Consider the following 14,415-nt stretch of genomic DNA (forward strand, 5'->3'; position numbering starts at 1 on the left):
TGTAGCCTGTTGTGGAGTTGTGAACCACTGAGGGCCACGGCGGGGACGAAGCCTCTCCGTCATTTCTAGCTCCCCAGTTCCATACAATAGAATACAATGGTCCAAGTTTCACATAGCTATGTTGCTTGGCAGTGATACATCAAGCTAGTTTCGTCCTTATGTTTTGCACACCAGATTACGTCCGCTATGGCTGCTGGATGTCGAATTACGTCTCGAGATTACGAGTCCGTGGGGAAAAGTAATGCCTCCGAATTTTTTAGGTGAAAACCCTTAAAGCGTATTAAAAAAAAAGTTCTAATTATTTCCCATCGTAGTCACTTTGCTGACGAACACATTTCTACCAACGACAGACCAGTTTGTTGACACCATCACTGTAGAATGTTTGACTTTGTTGACGGAGCCACAAGCTCATCTTTGCTTGCATCGCTTCATCGGTCTCAAAGTGAAGTTCTCGAAGGTGTTCTGTAAGCTTTAGAAATAGATGAAATTCTGACTGGGTCACTTCGGGACTATATGGAGGATGATCGATGACAGACGAACTGCTGTGGATGTCGCAGAGCTCGTGTGTGGTCTGACATTGTCTTGCTGAAGAAGAGGGTGCACCATGTGTGGACGAACTCTTCGAATTCGAAACTCGATTACAGCACTCTGTTCCTTACGCATCGAGATAGTTACGGTGCACACCGCCATGTTACACGCTGCAATTCGGGACTCCGTAGCAGCAGAGGCAGAATGTTAATAATATTTAAGAGCTCTCACACAAAAAAATCCGGGGCATTGCTTTTCATCTTTCTGTCGTAAGCAGTCCTAGTCTGACTAAAGAAATGCAGTGTTCTTGCTTACAAAGTTTTACAATGTCCCTCACGTTTATTACAAAATCCCCGCCTCTTAGTAAGGCTCTTAAGGAGCCAGTAGATGTTCCTAACTGCGTGGAAGTGGGCGAGCAGTGCTGTCTAGCAAAAACCACTGCTATATCCCAATTAATTAACAGATTAATATCCCTCACGTTAACAATTTTAATTACTGACTAACGACCGGCGCTCACAAAACTACACCTACCACCGGGAGCACCTCCGTGGAAAAGAACTACAGAAAAATTGTTAAGTGGAAGTTTAGGAACACGAAAAGCCATTGACATTTGCTTTTCTCTTTGGCTTCACCCTATCCGTTGATATCACAAGGTGGTGAGGTCAAGCAGCACTATCATTTCTCGCCTCTGCAAACCTCCCAGTCAATTCCAGGGTATCCAGTCCAAAGAATAGACGGCTGGACCAAAGATCGATTCGAGCAGTTCCAGGCGGAAGTAATTATCGGTAGCTTATGACTGTGCTTGCTGCCAAAGTGCGCTCACAAGTACACACGGCTTTTCTAAATGGCTCTAAGCACTATGGAACATCTGAGCTCATCAGTCCCCTAGACTTAGAACTGCTTAAACCTAACTAACCTAAGGATATCACACACATCCATGCGCGAGGCGGGATTCGAACCTGCAACCGTAGCAGCCGCGCGGCCCCGGACTGAAGCGCCTAGAACCGCACGGCTTTCTCCCCTAATTTACGCCACGCTGAAGGATATCTCTCTGATACAGTGGCTGCGCGAGGGCCGAAATTTTCTCCGTCAAATGATTGTCTGAATTCGGCAACATACTCATAAGGAAAGTATTTGGAATCGAACAGTCACATTTACGCCAGAGTTCCGCAACAAATCGTTTAAAGTTCCCTTATTGCTCCAATGATATTCGTTTTTCTGCAAACCTCTGCAGTCGTCCAATAGAGGACGCTGACCTTTCCCCTTCCGCTAAGCGAGTCGAGACCAGTAGAGACTATGCAGTGTGTATCTAAAGCTGCATTTTGTGAAAATATCTGTGTAGCGTAGTGTCAGATAGGTCGGCGATTGGTAATCAACCCCCAAGTTTATTGTGACTGATTGAGATCAAGTTACGACCAATTCTTCTTCGTGAAGATGGCATTGGCGTAGAAGACGAACCATTCACATGATTCTGGTATCTATTATAGTGCAAAAATATTATCACCGGTTAGAAATGGATATTGTTATAACACTAACACATAATTATTATGCTAGTGATGATAATGACGAACATCTTTACTGCCAATGGTAGTGTGAGAACGCTATTCATGAAAGGGGAAATCACGTAACAGTGCAACAGACGGCTACACGATCTATGTTGCTTTATCAGTGGATGGTCGATTGGCAGACAGACTATATATATGCTTCCAAGAACGAAATGGAAAATTAAACCGGGTATACTTTGACCGCCGTGGTTATTTTGACCACTCATACACTAACAGTTTTACAGCTCTCTGCTGGCTATCAGTTGCGTGTTTAGTATATACTGTTTAGTGGTAAAGTTCCATCAATATACGCCAGATGGCTCCATGTAGTGCCGTTTCTTTTATCACACCAGTTGGTGAACCTGTTCAGACTTCTAACTGTGTGCGAAAAGTGTTAAAATCTGGCTGTGGAAAATCCACCGATATCATTTAACTGCAAAGTCATCAGTGTTTTCAATTATTCATGTATGTTACTCGAATAATTCTTAAAACAGACCGCTGATTAGCTTTTTGTTCACAGGTATATTACGGTTACCAGTATATTACGATTTCTGAGGCCATGTGAAAGATTTCTCTCTTTCAGAGTTACTTTGACCACTGGTCATTGTTACTCCAAGATTACAGATAGTGTTGACGCCAATGACAGTGTGTGATTAAGAAATACAAATATTAGTCACCGGTATACAGACAAGGCAGGCCTCTACTGTAATTGTTAATGTGCCTACAACTGAGAAAAACAAATGTCAGTCATATATGGCCCAAATTGTAGCTCTTGTGTTTCAGACAATGATCTATGTGTAACATATATTGTCAAATATCTCCGAAAACAAGGAATGAAGTCTGTTTGGGCACAAGTGCCTGATATTGACTTGATAAATGCAGAACAGATAACCTCAGTTCTAGCTGCACCGGATGTTTTGAAGCGAGGATTTAGGTTTAAGATGAATGAAACTGAAGACGTTATGCTCATATAAATTTGGAGCGATGCGTGTGGTGCTCCATCCTAGTTCTTTTCGTTAGATTTATACACCGAAGCGCCAAAGAAACTGGTATAGCCATGCGTATTCAAATACAGAGATATGTAAGCCGGCCAGTGTGGCCGAGCGGTTCTAGGCGCTTCATTCTGGAACCGAGAGACCGCTATGGTCGCAGGTTCGAATCCTGCCTCGGGCATGGATGTGTGTGATGTCCTTAGTTAGGTTTAAGTAGTTCTGAGTTCTAGGGGACTGATAACCTCAGAAGTTAAGTCGCATAGTGCTCAGAGCCATTTGAACCATTTGAACAGAGATATGTAAACACGCAGATTACGACGCTGCGGTTGGCAGCCCCTATATAAGACAACAAATGTCTGGCGCATTTGTTAGATGAGTTACTGCTGTTACAATGGCAGGTTAGCAAGATTTAACTGAGTCTGAATGTGGTTTTATAGTCGGTGCACGAGCGATGGGGCGCAGCATCTCTGAGGTAGCGATGAAGAGGGCATTTTCCCGTACAATCATTTAACGAGTGTACCGTGAATACCAGGAAACCATTAAAACATCAAATCTACGAAATCACTGAGGCCGGAAAAAGATCGTGCAAGAACGGAACCAACGGCGAGTGAAGAAAATGGTTCAGCGTGACAGAAATGTAACCCTTCCGCAAATTGCTACTGATTTCAGTGCTGGGCCATCAACAAGTGTCAGCGTGCGAACCATTCAACGAAACGTCATCGATATGGGCTTTCGGAGCCTAAGGCCTACACGTGTACCCTTGATGACTACGCGACACAAAGCTTTACCCCTCGCCTGGGCCCGCCAGCAACGACACTTGACTGTTGATTACTGGAAACATGTTGCCTGGTCGGACGAGTCCCGTTTCCAGTTACATCCAGCGGATGGACGCGTACGGGTGTTGAGACAACCTCATGAATCTATGGACCCTGCGTGTCAGCAAGGGACTGTTGAAGCTGGTACATGCCTATAATGGTGTGGGGAATGTGCAGTTGGAGTGATATGGAACCCCTGATATGTCTAGAAACGACTCTGACAGGTGACACGTACGTAAGCATCCTGTCTGACCATCTGCATCCATTCATGTCCATTGTGCATTCCGACGAGCTTGGGCAATTCCAGTAGGAGAATGCGACATCCCACACGTCCAAAGTTGCTACAGGGTGGCTCCAGGAACACTCTTCTGAGTCTAAACACTTCCACTGGCCACGAAACTCCCCCAGACATGACCATTATTGAGCATATCTGGCATGCCTTGCAATGTGCTGTTCAGAAGAGATCTCTACCTCCTCGTACTCTTACGGATTTATGGACAGGCTTGCTGGATTCATTTCCCTCCAGCACTAGTTGAAACATTAGTCGAGTCCATGCCACGTCGTGTTGCGTCACTTCTGTGTGCTCGCGGGGGCCCTACATAATATTAGGCAGGTGTACCAGTTTCTTTGGCTCTTGTGTGTAATTTTTTTTGCTGGAGACACTGTTTGATTTAAGTATTGCACTAGGTCTTTTTTTTGACAGTTAATAAAGCAGTTAAGGAAACATTTACTTCTGTGTGGTCAAAGTTCCATTGTGTTCGTGAAATGTTGACTACAAATGGAATGGTAGCTGACATTTGTAGTGGAAGTATAGGCCGGTCACTGCATCCCCAAATCACTGCTGACTTCGACCGTCGGCAATTTTTTCGATCACTTCCTCTAAATTTTAGAAAATGTATTTTACCAATTAAAATGTAATCCTTTCATACAAGCCCCTATGTTCACTAACATAAATATCACAGAAGTCACATTGGAATCTGAAAATCTGTTAAAGTGTATCCGATTTACAGTAGTATGAAATATACGCCAAGCGAATAATAGACTGTCCTAAACTATGTTCCAGGAACATGCATCCGAAATTGCATGACAGATCCATTTTCATGGAAACGCATTCTGTCATTTACAATTATCTGCGGGAGTATATGAACCAAAGGTTCGTACGGAGCTACGATATTGGCGAACCTGTGGACAAGCCCAAAAGTGTCAATGATGTGGCGTTCAGCACCGATATTATAGAATGTGCAGTTATGGCAAGTGATCAACGTCTTTTCTTCCTTATGTATCGTGCAGTCATTTGTCTTGCTTTTAGCAGTTTGTTTACCAAGTCCTCATTTGTATTTATAATTAAGATATCTGCAATGCGTTTGGCTTCTACAGCGACTTTTAGAACACATTTTCAGAGTCTCACAGAAAAACAACACCCGCCAGTACACTGAGGGGTAAGTAATGCTGAGCAAATAGTCTTGGTTGCAGAGATGTTTTTATTATTTATTCCGCAATGACGCGTTTCGCCTTATTTAGGCATATTCAGATTGGACTGCACAAAAAAATGTATATTTCGTTACAAGAGGCATGATCACATTTTGCAAAGTTGCAGTTACTAGCAAGTAATCGTAACACGACTTACTGAATATTAAATATTGTTAATTACATTGGATATCGAGCTTACAGAACGTCCCAGCGAACAATTGCCTTTGACAAATACAGTATCTGGAAACACTGCGTGGTGTCCTATCCGTAAATAAAACGGAATACAGCCTAAAAGTCACACCCAATGACTGGCTTGTCGTAAGTATGCTATTTTACACAGCATAATACAGGAGAAGGAAAAGGGAAGACAGCAGATTACCTTGCTGAGGCAAAACAGGATCAGGCCAACATAGCTCTGTCACCATTCAAAGATATCGGAGGTGTAGTTGCTCGTATTTGGGCCACGAACATAGTGTTGGGCATCTCACAGCAGATGGCGTTTGTCAGCTGTGACTTACGGAGTATTATTTAGATGCCAAACACAGGCAGTATAACCATTGCCTATGCTTGGCAGTCAAAGGATAGTCCGTACTTACTGATCACGAACGCCATCTGCTGTGAGATGCGGACACTTGCCGCAAACCTCAGCTTGTTCCCGTGCCAAGACATGCCCGGACATCAGGAACTACACCACGGCCATCTCTGCATGGTGACAGAGCTGTGTAGGCCTGATCCTGTTTTGCATTCAGGACTACTTTGCATGCTCAGCCAGGTAATATGTTTTTCTTTTCCTATTTCATGGCATATAAAACAATCTATTTATGACATAACTGGTCACCGGTTTTGACTTTTTCTGCTATATTCCGTTGTGTTTATTTATAGGACACTGGGTAATGTTTCCAGATATTTGACGAGGGCAGTTATTTGCTGGGATATTCTGTATACTCGACGTCTTCTCCTGACACAATCCAAGGACCTAGTAGATAGTGTCGGAAGTCCCATGCGGCTTTTCGCGGATGATGCTGTAGTATACAGAGAAGTTACAGCATTAGAAAATTGCAGCGAAATGCATGAAGATCTGCAACGGATAGGCACTTGGTGCAGGGAGTGGCAACTGGCCCTTAACATAGACAAATGTAATGTATTGCGAATACATAGAAAGAAGGATCCTTTATTGTATGATTATATGATAGCGGAACAAACACTGGTAGCAGTTACTTCTGTAAAATGTCTGGGAGTATGCGTACGGAACGATCTGAAGTGGAATGAGTTTGCTAAACATCTCCGTAACGGTATCACGCTTACCAAATAACCCTGTGACGAAACGCGCCGCTCTTCTTTGGATCTTCTCCATCTCCTCTGTCAACTTGACCTGTACTCAAGTATAGGTCAAACGAGTATGTGTACGGAACGATTTGAAGTGGAATGATCATATAAAATTAATTGTTGGTAAGGCGGGTACCAGGTTGAGATTCATTGGGAAAGTCCTTAGAAAATGTAGTTCATCAACAAAGGAGGTGGCTTACAAAAAAATTGTTCGACCTATACTTGAGTATTGCTCATCATTGTGGGATCCGTACCAGGTCGGGTTGACGGAGGAGATAGAGAAGATCCAAAGAAGAGCAGCGCGTTTCGTCAAAGGGTTATTTGGTAAGCGTGATAGCATTACGGAGATGTTTAGCAAACTCAAGTGGCAGACTCTGCAAGAGCGGCCCTCTGCATCGCGGTGTAGCTTGCTGTCGAGGTTTCGAGAGGGTGCGTTTCTGGATGAGGATCGAATATATTGCTTCCCCCTACTTATACCGCCCGAGGAGATCACGAACGTAAAATTAGAGAGATTCGAGCGCGCACGGAGGCTTTCAGACAGTCGTTCTTCCCGCGAACCATACGCGACTGGAAGAGGAAAGGGAGGTAATGACAATGGCACGTAAAGTGACCTCCGCCACACATCCTTGGGTGTAGGCCAATCTGGAGCTGCCTGAATCAGGCGAAACGCGTCATTGGTAATGCAGTAATAAATGCGACTCTGCAATAAAGACTGGCTGTTTCTTCATCATATATCACTGGTTGCTGTACCATCTCTGCCATGTGTTGGAAACCGTTTTAAGTACGTAATGATCCCGTAACCAAATCTTATACAGACATGATCGTTCGAACCAGATACTTCTTTGTCAAAACTATAGAGAATTACAAAAAGTAGGGACAAATAGGGACGGAGAATTGCTGTCGACCAACCTAAGAATGAGAACTGAAGAATTTTATGTCCATCCTTCCACTGATGGTCTGCGGAACTTTGGCCATTCACTTATGTAATAAAATGAAACACTTGCAGCCGTCGCTTTGATGTTATTTTATTATATTGCAGCCAATTTCGATGACTCAGTACACCATATTCAGGTCTCACCTGACGCGGAGGGGGTGAACACGAATCGTACCATCAGTGGCCAGCGTCTATGAATTGGCTTTCATGGAGTACTATAACAGCGATGTTGTGTCTGCAGCCTGAATTACCAACTCAGTAGTTGATAGTTGCAGATACAACATCGCTGGTACAGTGTTCTACGGGAACCAGATCGTAGATGTTGGTCACTGATGGAATCGTGTATACGATCGGATGTAAATCTGCAGGCTTTCGTGGCCGTTGTCACTAAGCTTCTGGCTGTTCTAGGAATAACGGTCACCGAAATTCCTGCAGAAGATTCTAGCAAAGGGGTCGAAACGTCGATTATTTTAGAAGGAAATATGACGCGGCCAACAACTCAGAAGATTTTAACTTTATACGATTAGAGTTCGCCCCCTCAGGTCAGTTAAGGCCTGTAGATGGTGTACTGAGTCATCGAAACTGGTTGTAATACACACTACTGTCAATTAAAATTGCTAAACCAAGAAGAAATGCAGATGATAAACGAGTCTTCATTGGACAAATATATTATACTAGAACTGACATGTGATTGCATTTTCATGCAATTTGGGTGCATAGATCCTGAGAAATCAGTACCCAGAACAACCACCTCTGGCCGTAATAACGGCATTGATACGCCTGGGCATTGAGTCAAACATATTGGATGGCGTGTACAGGTACAGCTGCCCATGCAGCTTCAACACGATACCGCAGTTCATCAAGAGTAGTGACTGGCGTATTGTGACGAGCCAGTTGCTCGGCCACCATTGACCAGACGTTTTCAGTTGGTGAGAGATCTGGAGAATGTGCTGGCAAGGGCAGCAGTAGAACCTTTTCTGTGTCCAGAAGGGCCCGTACAGGACCTACAACATGCGGTCGTGCATTATCCTGCTGAAATGCAGGGTTTCGCAGGGATAGAATGAAGGGAAGAGCCACGGGTCGTAACACATCTAAAATGTAACGTCCACTGTTCAAAGTGCCGTCAATGCCAACAAGAGGTAACCGAGACGTGTAACCAATGGTACCCCATACCATCACGCCGGGTGATACGCCAGTATGGCGATGACGAATACACGCTTCCAATGTGCGTTCACCGCGATGTCGCTACACACGGATGCGACCATCATGATGCTGTAAACAGAACCTGGATTCATCGGAAAAATGACGTTTTGCCATTCGTGCACCCAAGTTCGTCGTTGAGTACACCATCGCAGGCGCTCCTGTCTATGATGCAGCGTCAAGGGTAACCACAGCCATGGTCTCCGAGCTGATAGTCCATGCTGCTGGAAACGTCGCCGAACTGTTCGTGCTGATGGTTGTTGTTTTGCAAACGTCCCCATCTGTTGACTCAGGGATCGAGACGTGGCTGCACGGTCCGTTACAGCCATGTGGATAAGACGCCTGTCATCTCGACTGCTAGTGATACGAGGTCGTTGGGATCCAGCACGGCGTTCCGTATTACCCTCCTGAACCCACCGATTCCATATTCTGCTAACAGTCATTGGATCTCGACCAACGCGAGCAGCCATGTCGCGATACGATAAACCGCAATCGCGATAGGCCACAATCCGACCTTTATTAAAGTCGGAAACGTGATGGTACGCAATTCCCCTCTTTACACGAGGCATCGCAACGTTTCACTCCCGTTTGTGTATGAGAAATCGGTTGGAAGCTTTCCTCATGTGAGCACGTTGTAGGTGCCGCCACCGGCGGCAACCTTGCGTGAATGCTCTGAAAAGCTAATCATCTGCATATCACAGCATCTTCTTCCTGTCGGTTGAATTTCGCGTCTGTAGCACGTCATGTTTGTGGTGTAGCAATTTTAATGGCCAGTAGTGTAATAGACATCAAAACTACGGGTGCATGTGTTTCATTTTGTCACGTATAGGAAGAAGTTGTTCCTGAGGCCGGTGTGGCCCGGGTTCAGGGAAACGGCACGTGTGGGAAGGAGAAGTGGGCCGTGTTTTGGTGAGCCGCAGGTGCAGCCGGCGCGCTGGCGGGGACCCCGCGGGGGCCCTCCGGCCGGGCGCAACCGTGCCAAGGCTGCGGCCCGGCGCCGACACAGCCGCTTTTGGCCGCACGCGCAAACTGCACGCCACCGCCGCCGCCGCCGCCGCTGCATTCGGCGCGCCAAGGCCGCGGGAGCCGCGCTGCTGCCGCCGCTGCATTCCCTACTCTGCGCCTTTCTTCTGGACCCCCACCTCGCTCGTGCGTTCTGCACAGCGCGCAATACCGGCGCTTACACGCGAGGGACCAGATAGTCGCAAGTGGTAAAGGGTGAGCTTCGTATACCATCCGAAAAGTAAGTTCCGCCAATGAATCGCGGCAACACTGTGCTGTCGCTGCTAATTTCCTCACGCACCGCGCAAAACTTGTCGTTTCACTAGTACTTTGTGTAGGGAATGTCGAAGAGCTTTAATAGTGATTAGCAACAGCATCATGCAATGCACAGCTAGAAAAAAGAAAGTCGTATGGCATGGTTGGCTGGAACATCCACAGCGGATAGCTTCGGCCAACTAATTAGACAGGTTTCCACCTATCCTTCACGCACACTGGCACATTTCTTCCCAAAGTGTGACACGTGCGTGTTAAGAGTATCTGATACGTGCAGATGGCTGTAATGCGTGTGTCTGTGTTAGATGGTGAAATCCGCTGCCGGCACAAAGTCTACCAAGCCGGCCGACTAGCTTAACACACGGTCCAGTCACATTAATGTGACCACCGCCTATTTTCGAGTCAACGTGCAGTGATCACTCAGACACGGCGGGTGTAGCATTGGCATTGGGGGCTATATAAAGCGTGTCGGGGGGAGGGAGGCGGGGGCCGCGGAAAGTAGTGCAGTCGTTGTCGTAATGCGGAAACGGAGCGATTTATGTGACGCGTGCATGGCAAAATGGCGCTGTCCGAAACTGACGCCGAAGTGGCTGTGGAGCACCACGTGCCATAGATAACAGGGATGAACGACGACTGCGGGGAAGTCTGGTGGCGAACAGACGAGCAAATTTTGAGGAACTGACCGCCCAGATGAACCAAGGGTCTACCAAGTCTCTCCTCAAAGATACCTCAGCCAACGTTACTCCCTACGGGCCTCTCCAACGGGCGCCCGATTCACGCACCCATGCTGACTGTTGTTCATCGACGACGAAGACTGGAATTTGCACGCAAATGCCGCAACGCAACATGACGTCCACTGAGTGGCGAGAGGTGGTCTTTTCAGATTTTGCTCTCCTTCAGGCCACAAGTGGCCCATCGGGCCCATCCGACCGCCGTGCCATCCTCAGATGAGAACGCGTATAGGAGGGGCGTGTGGTCAGCACACCGCTCTCCCGGTCGTTATGATGGTTTTCTGTGACCGGAGCCGCTACTATTCGGTCGAGTAGCTCCTCAACTGGCATCACGAGGCTGAGTGCACCCCGAAAAATGGCAACAGCGCATGGCGGCCCGGATGGTCACCCATCCAAGTGCTGGCCACGCTCGACAGCTCTTAAATACGGTGATCTGTCGGGAACCGGTGTATCCACTGCGGCAGGGCCGTTGACGCCTTTTCATATGAGTGATGTTTTCTGCTTCGTCGAACGAAGTATGTATCTCTCAAATGGTTCAAATGGCTCTGAGCACTATGGGACTCAACTTCTGAGGTCATTAGTCCCCTAGAACTTAGAACTAGTTAAACCTAACTAACCTAAGGACATCACAAACATCCATGCCCGAGGCAGGATTCGAACCTGCGACCGTAGCGGTCTTGCGGTTCCAGACTGCAGCGCCTTTAACCGCGCGGCCACATCGGCCGGCATGTATCTCTCCTTGGGGACTATGTCCACCCCTACATGCAATTAGTTTTTCCTCAACTGATGGGATCTACCAGCAGGACAATGCAACGTGTCACCGAGCTGGGAGAATACGTGCGTGGTTTGAAGAGCGCCAGAATCAGTTTACGGTACTTCCCGGGCCACCAACCCCCCCCCCCCCCCCACACACACACACAAACACACATTTAAACTCAATCGACAATTTGTGGGACTACTCCGATCGGGTTGTACTCGCCGTGGATCCTTAACTGAGAAGCCTAGCGCTTATGGCCACAGCACCGGAGTCTTCATGGCTCCACATCCCCGCGGTACCTTGAAGAATCTCATTGACTATCCTCTTCCTGCGCGTCTCGCAGCTGTCCCCGCTGCAAAAGGTGATTATTCAGGCTTTTGACAGGTGGTCACATTAATGTGACTGGACCGTGTACGTGGTGTCCCATGAAAGTCACGCAGGTAAGTCTTCACGGAGCTATGGATTTTTAACTGCTCCATCACGGTACATATATTCACTAATGAAATTCGTCATAAGTAATCCATCGCAGTTTGAGAAGAACAATGAGGTCCATACCTACAACACTAGAATGAAAAATGACCTTCATTACCTGTTACTGAAATTGCCAGTGGCTCAGAAAGAAGTTCAGTACGCAGCAGCAGAAATCTTTGTTTATTTTTCCAATAACATAAAATGCCTGACACGTAGAAAGTAAATTTTAAAACTATCCTAAAACCATTTTTAGTGGACAACTCCTTCTATTCCATGAACGAATTTCTATTTCACAATTGGGAGCCTATTTTTAAGTGTATTTCTTGAATAGGAGTAAAAAAACGTGTTCATTACTGTTAACGCAGATCGTACATACATATCTTGTAAACCGACTCTTTCCATATCATTTCGATAAAATAATCGGTCAGTGATCTATGGAACATGTAACTAATTAACTAACGTCCCCATCCTAAGGGCGGAATACCGCCAACCAGTGTTTGGAAATTAGTCTACGACGTTGGCGCAAAGTAAACTGATCAGGATCTCTACGCCACGGTGGCTTGTGGAGTATGTATGTAATGCAGAAGCTGCGGTCTAGTGTCAAACGTCCTATTGACGACGAGGTCTTCGGCTATTTCGGACTGAACTTAGGTGGGGCAGGAAACTTCTCGTCTTTCAATCTATTTAGGAGAATGTGGATGACCGAACGGTATCTGATTCTCGCTTCGCCTGTACGAGAGAAATGTATAAAGCGAAGGAAAGTTTTTATTGAGATTTAAATGTTCATGGTAGGCTTAACTATACGCGTTTCTGAAAGGCAGTAGTGGACATTGTACTCTGCAAGTATTCCTTTCTCAGTTAATATATATAGCTGCTAGCAAGAACCACTGACTGAGCATTCAGATTAACTTGCGGTTTAGCATTGCTTAAACGACGACCCCTAAATGTACGATAAAAGATTAATAAGGCATGTCCTCGAACACAACTCCTTTCTTGATAAGTTTACATACATTTAGCGATATAAGAGTAATATCGTACATGCGCAGCTTGCGTCACTATTAGCTTAACTAGTTTCGGCCTTGACTGAGATATGGTAACATCTCACTTTAAAAAAAATTATAATATGTCTGCTTTCACAATTCAATGGGCAGCGTGTACGGTTACAATTTGGGAGTTCGTGTATTTCCTTTTAAGAGCTCTTGCCATAGTTGGCGAAGAGGTTGCCTCAATGACGGATCAGCAGTTAACTTCGAGAAATAGCGATAGTGTTCGAGATTACAATTCCCGCCAACAGGGCAGTTCACAAAAGGAACATTCCGAAAATATTTCTGGAGCGGTTACAGAAATCGTTTGATCGTGGTTCAGAACGTCTTTCCACCTTCACGCTGTGTCATCTTAGGATGTGAATTGTGAAACCTCACTTGTGTGAGTTGGTGCTGTTAACTTAATTGGACCTACTCATCATCCAGACACATCTTTAAGATGAAAATGTGCGTAACGGAACTGAAACGCAAAGAAGGTCGCGGCCATAGCACTGAATCTTAAGGTGACGAATCACAATTTTACTATTAAATTTATTGCATTTGATGAGGGAATTACTCACTGTTTGAAAAAGAATCAAATGCATATTAACTTGTTGATTTATTACAGTTAAAAATCAGCCAAACATTAATCAATGAAAGATGTACCTGACTTTTGAAATGGTACTTTGCAATAATGAAAATAAACATCTTTCCAGAAGCTATTGTTTGGGAAAGATACAGGAGTAGGATGACGTTTAGCTGCTCGTTCGCTCCTGAAACTATGCTGAATATTTGTCTTGCCTACATCTCAATTATGGTGGCTGACCGTCTGTTAGAAGTTATAAAACAGAGACATCCATCTTAGCATGTGCTGATAGACTGAAAACTGCTAATGAGATTCCAATAACCGAACTTCACCAACATGCCGATGCTGCATTCGTGCTCACCGTAATATTCGACTAATGTGAACTGGGTGATGTCGAGGTGGTGAGCTTTGAACCAGCACAGCACTTGCGAAGATATGGTAGTGTATTCTGCCGTTGTTAGTAGACACGAGCGCTGCGCATGACGAAATCATGTGTGAACTGTCTTGTTTCGCAGCTCAAAAAATTCTGTACTCTTTAGCGCCCTGGAATCCAATGTTCTTTCTAGCGTGCTTTAAAACTGTCTTGCCATTACTGCTCACCCAGAGTTACAAGAGTCGCTCATATGTTTAACAAATCTCCAACGGCCACCTGACATCACAGAGAGGTTGACCAATCGGTGCCTCGCTACACAGTCTGCTAGAGAGCCGAAGAATTGGACTCCCAGTCCGCAGCTCGTGGTCTAGCGGCTAGCGTTGCTGCCTCT

This window comes from Schistocerca americana, chromosome 3 (genome assembly GCF_021461395.2).
Source record: "Schistocerca americana isolate TAMUIC-IGC-003095 chromosome 3, iqSchAmer2.1, whole genome shotgun sequence".
Taxonomy (NCBI): domain Eukaryota; kingdom Metazoa; phylum Arthropoda; class Insecta; order Orthoptera; family Acrididae; genus Schistocerca; species Schistocerca americana.